Source organism: Notamacropus eugenii, chromosome 6 (assembly GCF_028372415.1).
Source record: "Notamacropus eugenii isolate mMacEug1 chromosome 6, mMacEug1.pri_v2, whole genome shotgun sequence".
NCBI classification, from domain to species: domain Eukaryota; kingdom Metazoa; phylum Chordata; class Mammalia; order Diprotodontia; family Macropodidae; genus Notamacropus; species Notamacropus eugenii.
This window is the reverse complement of record NC_092877.1, coordinates 177413911-177421806: the sequence shown is the minus strand read 5'-3', so window position 1 is coordinate 177421806 and position 7896 is coordinate 177413911. Positions and strand designations below refer to the sequence as shown.

The window sequence follows — 7896 nt, the reverse complement described above, 5'->3', positions numbered from 1 at the left end:
TTCTCTATAAAATAGTCTTTTTGGCAAGCATGCATTTTGCACTCTAACAGCTTGGTCAGCCCATTGGAGTTGCGTTCTCTGAAGCATAGTTTGAATACTTAGTGTCTGGTAACTTATCCTGCCAGGTGATCATCAGAATCTTCCTAAGACTGTTCAAATAGAAGCGATTCAGTTTCCTGGCATGGCGCAGGGAGACTGTGTTTCACAAGCATATAACAATGAGGTCAGCACAAGGCTCCACAAACCTTCAGTTTGGTAGTCAGTCTAATACCTCTTCTCTCTCAAACTTTTCTTCAAAGCCTCCCAAACACTGAACTAGCTCTGGAAATGCATGCATCAACATCATCATTAATGTGTACATCCCTGAAAAGTACACTACCAAGGTAAGTGAACTTACCCACAGCATTCAAAACTTCTCCATTTGTTGTAACCTATGGTTCCATGTATGGAAGGTGTGGTGATGGCTGATGGAGCACCTGTGTTTTCTTGGTGTTAATTGTCAGGCCAAAATTAGCACAGGCAGAGAATTGATCCATACTTTGTTGCATCTCAGCTTCGGAGGCTGCATTGAGTGTACAACTATCTGCAAACAGAAAATCATGCACCAACACTCCCTCCACTTTGGTCTTGGCTTGTAGCCTTTTCAAATTGAAGAATTTACCATCAATATGGTATTTGCCCTTGATGCCCTATTCATTCTCATTGAAAGCATTTGACAACACAGCTGAAAACATCAAGCACAGGAGCAAGCACACAGCCCTGTGTCACTCCATTGATGACTGGGAAGGCTTGAGAACATTGTCCACTGTCCAGAACCTGGGCGAACATGCCATCATAAAACTGATGTATAATACTGATGAACTTCTCTGGGCAACAAAATTTTGACATCATTTTCCATAAGCTGTCATGACTAACAGTGTCAAAGGCCTTGGTCAAATCTACAAATGTTGTGTACAGACCTCTGTTCTGCTCCTATCATTTCTCTTGGAGTTGTTGGGCAGCAAACACCATATCGACTGTCCCTCAGCCCTATCTGAAACCACACTGGTTCTCGGGTATATGACCATCTTCTGGGTGAAGGATCAGCCCATTAAGGAGGACTCTAGCAAGAATTTTGGCAGCAATGACTAAGAGAGAGAGACCGCCCCTCTTCCCTACCCCTCCCCACCCCCCGCCCCGTGATTGTTGCAGGACAATCTATTCCCTTTACCTTTATAGAGATGGACAATGGAGGCATCCTTGGGGATAACCTCCACTTGCCATATAACCTGGAAAATTTCAGTAAACTTTTTTATGAGCAATGGTCTCCTTACCTTGTAAATTTCATCTGGAATACAATCAGCACCAGGTGCTTTGCCACATGAAAGGAGTCTAATGGCCCTCAAAACATCTTCTTCAGGTGGAACTTCAGCTAAGGAGGGATTGACTTCAACCTGAGGTAAATGGTCAATGGCCTCAGCATTGATTGATGATGGTCTGTTGAGAACACGATGGAAGTGTTCAGCCCATTTCTCTAGGATCATGTCCTTATCACTAATCAATGTGGCTCCATCAGCACTGAGTAGTTTGTGATGCACCATAGAGCAATAACTTATGGTCTTAGTGGTAAATTTGATTTTATGATTGTTATTTAATTAAGAGTTAGAACAAGTATAGAAAAGCAAGCAATCTACTTAAGACTTACTTTAAAGATGTTTCTCAGCCAATGTGAAATTATAGTCTTATCTGAACATGATTATTGGAGCTTATTTTAAGATTTTATGGGATTATTAATTGACTGTTCTTCCAAGTCTAACTCCAGGTGTGGATAGTAAGAAAGACTGTCTGAGTCACTGATCCTTGATGCCAGCGGGTCTGTGAGATGCTGGTATGAATTGCAAAAAAGTGATCTCATGGGAAGGTTGGGAGAGTGATTTTTCTGCCTGAACTGGGGTAAGGCTTCCTGACTCAATTTTCCCACTGACACCTGGCAGACTTTAAGCCTGGCTAAATGTCAGTTGACAATCTACTCCTGCCTGGAATTGACATGAAGTTAGAGAGATGTTGGTTCCCTGAAATGTCCCTGTTCTTAATGGCAATTTCCTATATTCAAAAGTTTTGTAAGCATAGTATCAGATCTATGAAATACTAGATTGTTGGTAGGGGAACATCTGAGGCAAAGTCCAAAAATTAAGCTATTAGGCTTAGGTTTTTAGACAAACAACAATAAGTTAGGGTGCTTTAATTCTTAGTAATGGTGTGGAGACAATAAGCTCAAGGACTTATGGAGTTAGTGTATATAGTTAATATTATTTTTGTCTCAGTTGATTAATGTTAAAAGAAGAATAGTTTGTGGTCCATCTTGTAAATGCTTTAAAAGAAGCATTGCATGACCAAAAGTTGAAACTGTTTTATAAAGTGATATATACTGTGTTAAAAATGATTACTTATCGTATTTATGTATGTACTGGAGCCTGTTATTTATTCCTTAGTGAAATCTCCATCCCCCCATGGAGGAATGAATAGTAAACCAATGTAAAATGTAAAAGCTGGGTTCTAACATCAATGTCTTAAACATGACTATTGGCTAAAGTTCCAATTTTGAATTTGTAAGAGTGATGAGTATAAAGCTCAGCAATGGTCATCTAAAGTTGTATCAAGGTCAGTTTTGTAGGAGAGCAGACATCTGGATTTCTACAAGAAGATGAAAAGGAAGAAGATACTGAGATGCTTTGCTGAAGATGGCTTGAATGAGCATAAAGAGCAGAAAATTGCATCAGATGATGATCCTCCCCAGACTGCTGTATGGGATGGAAACTCTCAATGGACAAATCATTGATGACATTTTTCTTTTGAATCCCTATATCTGTACTTATAACAAGGGGACTGCCCCCTCGTAATTTGTCAATGTGGTGGTCAACTTTGCACCATTCCCATATTCATATAAATGGGAGATAGCTGAAGGGAAGAATTCATAGGGAAAATAAAGAGAGGAGATATTGATTATATTTAGGAGTGCAAACAGAAATTTTGATAAAGAACAAAAGGCGGGGGGGGGGAGTTTGTGGGAAACAAAGAAAAAATTTCGTTGACAAAGAGTCAAAACTGTCAGTGTTGATAGTTAATCAGAATTGTGACCTAGCAGAGTCAGTGTCAGAGACCTTCTTTAGAGTGTCGGAAACTTGTAAGAGAGAGCAGGAGTTCAATGTTTACAAAGGTTATTAGCCCCTAAGGTTACTGAATAAAAACTGCAGGTGGCTCTGACAAATCAGAAAATGGTTAGGGGCTTTAAAAAAAAAAACCCAAGAAGAAGGCAGAACTAATCCAACTTAAACCAGCTGAAGTCACTGTAAGGGCCACCTAAAAATCTAACTATACTTGCTTAATGACATAAAGTGTGCATGTCAAAAGATTGTGACGCAAAAGAGAACAGATCAATCTGTCCTCTGATGGGAGGATCTTTCCTGCACTAATGTTATAAAAATGCCCTAACTTCCATCTCTCTCTCTCTTCCCCTTTTTGAAGAAGAGTGGAGTCCACCTTGGCCAAGGCATTCAATTCTTTTGAACTCTGCTTTAATAAATTTTCCTTGATACTTTTCAGTGTCAAGTGCGTTTCTTCTAACGTTCAATATCAGAGGAAATGCTTCTAGGGTTGGAACAGGATCAGATTGTGATAGTGGAAAAGTTTTTCTTTGATGCTTCTCAGACTTTTATCATCCATTTCTTCCTTCTTCTTGGACTTTGTACCCCATGTCAGGTATTTACTCAGAATCTTATTCCTGCTGGGACTTGTTTTTGAAGCTAGATGTCTCAATTGGAAAAAAAAAATTATAGGTAAGCTGTAATAAGTAGACATATAGATGTCAATTTTGGTGGAAGAGGAGGGGATAGTAAAGAAGTGGGTAGGAATATTCCTTCTAAAATATTTTATTGATATATTTTATTTTTATTCTGCTTTTGTTTATCAATACACAGCTCCTCCTTTCTATACCCAGCAAATTATTTCTTTCAAAAAAGAGAAAAACAAACCAAAATACTACTTACTTCGATGAAACTAATCAACACATTACGCAAGTCTAACACTATGTGCAGTGTTCCACCTTTATAATCCCCTTTGCCTCTTCTATATAACAGGAAGAAGGTGCATTTTCATGTGTCTTCTTTGGAGTCAAATTTGCTTATTTTGATTATGCAGTGTTCAATTTTTATTTTTGATATTTCCATTTACATTATTAAAATGAATGTTGTCTTCCTGTTTTTGCTTACTTCATTTTTACTCCACTTAAGACATATCTTTCTATCGTCACATTTACCATTTCTTACAATGCAATAATATTAGAATACGTTCCATCTCAGTTTCTTTTGCCATTCCCCAAATGATGACATCTACTTTGTTCCAGTTCCTTTCTATTAAAAAAAAGTACTGCTACAAATATTTTGGCATATATTTCTCTCTTTGGGGTATATACAACACTAGCTGTTGTTAGCAGTTCAGTCTGGGGCAACTAACACACCCATACTGATTCTGGAACTGTGACTTTGGCATTAATAGAACTGTGTCATAATCAACTGAATTAAAATGTTAATCATAAATATTAAAATCAACTTGGAAAGATTGATTGAGAGGGCTCTTTGGGGAGTCAGTTGCTTATGGTGGCTATATGGAACCAGAACACATATAGAGTTAGTCTTCTATAAAAGTATATTGAAAGAATTCCAGACTGGGCTGCGGGATCCTGGTGGGGTGACTGACCATTGCCATGTTGCTGCTACGACACATGTTGCTGCAGGATCTCCAGGAGCACTTCGAGCTGCAGCAGTGGGTGGGGGCTGGTATCTGCAGGACGTGTACAAGGCCTGGGACATGGAGACATGGAAGATGGCAGCTGTGAAGACAGTCAAACTGGACTCAAGAGATAACATCAGCTCCCTCCAGCAGGAGAGCACCATCCTCAAAGAATGTCAGCAACCCAACGTGGTCACTTACTTGGGCAGCTGCCTCAGAAATGACTGATTAAAGATCTGCATGGAGTTCTGTGGAGGAGCGTCCAGGCAGGAGATCTACCAGATCGCTGGACCCCTGGAAGAAAAGGAGATTGCCTATGTGTGTTGGAAGACCCTCAAGGGCTTCCATCATCTCCGTTCTCAGGAGAAGATTCACAGGGACGTTAAGGGAGGCAACCTTCTCCTCACTCTCCATGGAGATGTCAAACTGGCTGGCTTTGGCGTGTCTGGTGAGTTCACAGCATCAGTGGCCAAGAAGAAGTCTTTCACTGGGATTCCATACTTCATGACCCCTGAAGTAGGAACTGAAAGAGGGTTACATTGAGCTCTGTGATGTCTGGGCCATCGGGATCACCATCGAGCTGGCTGAGCTGCAGCCCCCTCTCTTCCACCTACACCCCATGAGAGCGTTAATGGTGATGTCCAAGAGTAGCTTCCAACCTCCCAAGCTGAAGGACAAGGCCTGCTGGTCCCAGAATTTCCATCATTTCCTCAAGCTGGTCTTCCTCAAGAACCCTAAGAAAAGGCCCCCTACCGAGAAGCTTCTGCAGCACCCTTTCACAGCCTAGACCCTCCCCTGGATCTCCTCATGCAGCTCCTGGACAAACTCAACGCTCCCCATCTAGGTTTCCCCACCCTGGAGGGCTGTAACCTGGAGACCTACTACATATTCCCTGACACAATCCACTTCAGGGGACAGCACAGCCAGGCAGAGAGGACCCTGTCAGAGATCCAGTTTCACCAGGCCAAGTTTGGTGCTCCAAGGAGGAAGGAGACAGAGTCGCTGTATAAGTCATAGGAGGAAGAGTGGACACTGTTAGAGAAGGAGGAGCTAACTGGAAGTCTGCTGCAGTCAGTCCAAGAGGTTTTAGAGGAAAAGAGTCTGACCATGAAGCTGGCTCTGGAGGAATAGGACCTGTACTCCCCTAAGGATGGAACAGGAATCATCAAGAGGTCATTCAGAGGGCCAAGATCACCAGGACCTTCTGACGTGGACTCTTCCAGCCTTCCTCCAGAGATGCCAGACCTGCCGCTAGCTCACTCTGAAACCCCACCATTGCTGTCTACTGAATGGGCCACCATGAAACTAAAGGAAGACACGGAAAGATTTTGCTGTCATGGCTTTCCCACTCACCCCTAAAATCCATATGGGTGCCTGCTTCTCCAAAGTCTTCAATGGCTGCTCGCTTCAGATCCACGCTGTTATCACCTGGATTCACCCTGTTATTCCAAACCAGTTCTTGGTGGAGGCCGAGGAGGGTATCTATACCCCCAATGTACATGAATTATGGAGATACTTTGGAGAAACTGATTCCCCAGTGCTGCTTCTGGCTGTACTGCCTCAACAACCTTCTTTTCTCCTTGTCAGGAAAGACTCCATGTCTGGGCCCATGACCTGCCAGCACTGTCTCAGCAACGTTTGTAGTAGCAGCAGCGGCAGCAGGCCCCTCTCTCTACCCCCACCCACCGTCTCACCCAGCAGATCATCACCAGAAGCTTTGCACTCTCTACAAAGATTGCGGACCCCAAAGGCTGTCTCAAGTGCCTTGTGGTTGAGAATTCCTACACCAGGAGCACCTTCCTGCTGGCTGCCCTGCCCTCCAGCCTGCTGCTCTTGCAATGGTATGAGCCTCTGAAGAAATTTGTGCTTCCCAGTCCTTTGGGGCTCCTGGAACCTCTGATACTGGAAGGGAAGCGGCTGCCTCAGGTGTGCGTGGGGTCCACTGGACCTGGGCCTTGGCTTCCAGGTCCACATCTTCCCACTGGAAGCTGGTCCCACCTCTGACTTCCTCATCCCTCCTGAGGGAGCTCCAGGTGCTGCCCAGCAGGTGGTCTAGGTGGACCCAGACACGGTGCTGGTATGCTTCAAATACTGTGTGCAGCTAGTCATCCTTCAGGGGACCCCAACAGGTGCCCTAGCTCCCAAGCTCACCTTTGACTTACCCTTGGAGACCGTGATCCGCCTGCAGGACAGAGTGTTGGCTTTTTGGTAGCATGGCATGCAGGGACATGCCTGGAGACAAACGAGCTGACTCAGGAGATCATGGATAAGACAAGGATCTTCCAAGTGCTGGGGGCCCCTGGAGACGTCATCGTGTAGAGCACTCCTACAGACAGCCCTGGAGCTCATAGCAACCTGTATATACTCACCAACTACCAGAGTAGCTACTGAGCCCTGCCAGCCTGGCCTCCATGCCCAGGCCACAGAGCCCACTCTAGGAGATGCCCTGGCTGTAGAGCCTGGGGTCATTGGCCCTTTCCATTTAGCTGAGGTGCTCTGACTTTCCTGAGATGTGTTTCGGGGTGTGTTTGTTGGGGACAGGGAGGGAAGTGAGGGAACTCCCCCGTATACACACCTCTGCAATAACTGGACTAGACCAAGCTGCTGTGACTTTGTCCTCCATGTACCGTGTGTCTCACAGCGTTCCTGGCTCCCCCTCCAGAAGCTCCATCCCCACAGGGGCTGTAGTTTTCTCTTGGACAGATTTGGGTGTTGGTCACTCTATGTACTAAAGAAATGGACATGGACCCCTGGGGGAAGGTGGTGGAGCCCATTGTCTCTTCTCTCCTGCCCCTGTTCATGACCCAGGTGAGCATGGTATTTAACAGAGAACTATATTGGTATTAAAATACACTAGTTTTCAAAAAAAAAAGAAAGAAAGAAAGAAAGAATTCCTGCACACTGCTGGGGAAAATTGACAGGATACTTGATTGTGAATGGGAAGGATCATCATGATTCCCAACTTTCCTTCATTCTGAGTTATATGAGCATTGTAATTCATTACAAATGAATTTTATTTTAGAACAGGATAATCTTTATTTCAGAAATACATGGAAATGAATCCATCTATGTTGTTATAATTCCATTTATACTTAGATGCTGCATTAATGTTGAAAATATACACTGTGA

At 43.6% G+C, this 7896-nt stretch overlaps 1 pseudogene; it reads left to right on the top strand.

Moving 5' to 3' along the window:
- Positions 1-4741: 4741 nt before the first annotated feature.
- Positions 4742-7158, top strand: LOC140511046 (mitogen-activated protein kinase kinase kinase kinase 2 pseudogene; annotated as a pseudogene).
- Positions 7159-7896: the final 738 nt, after the last annotated feature.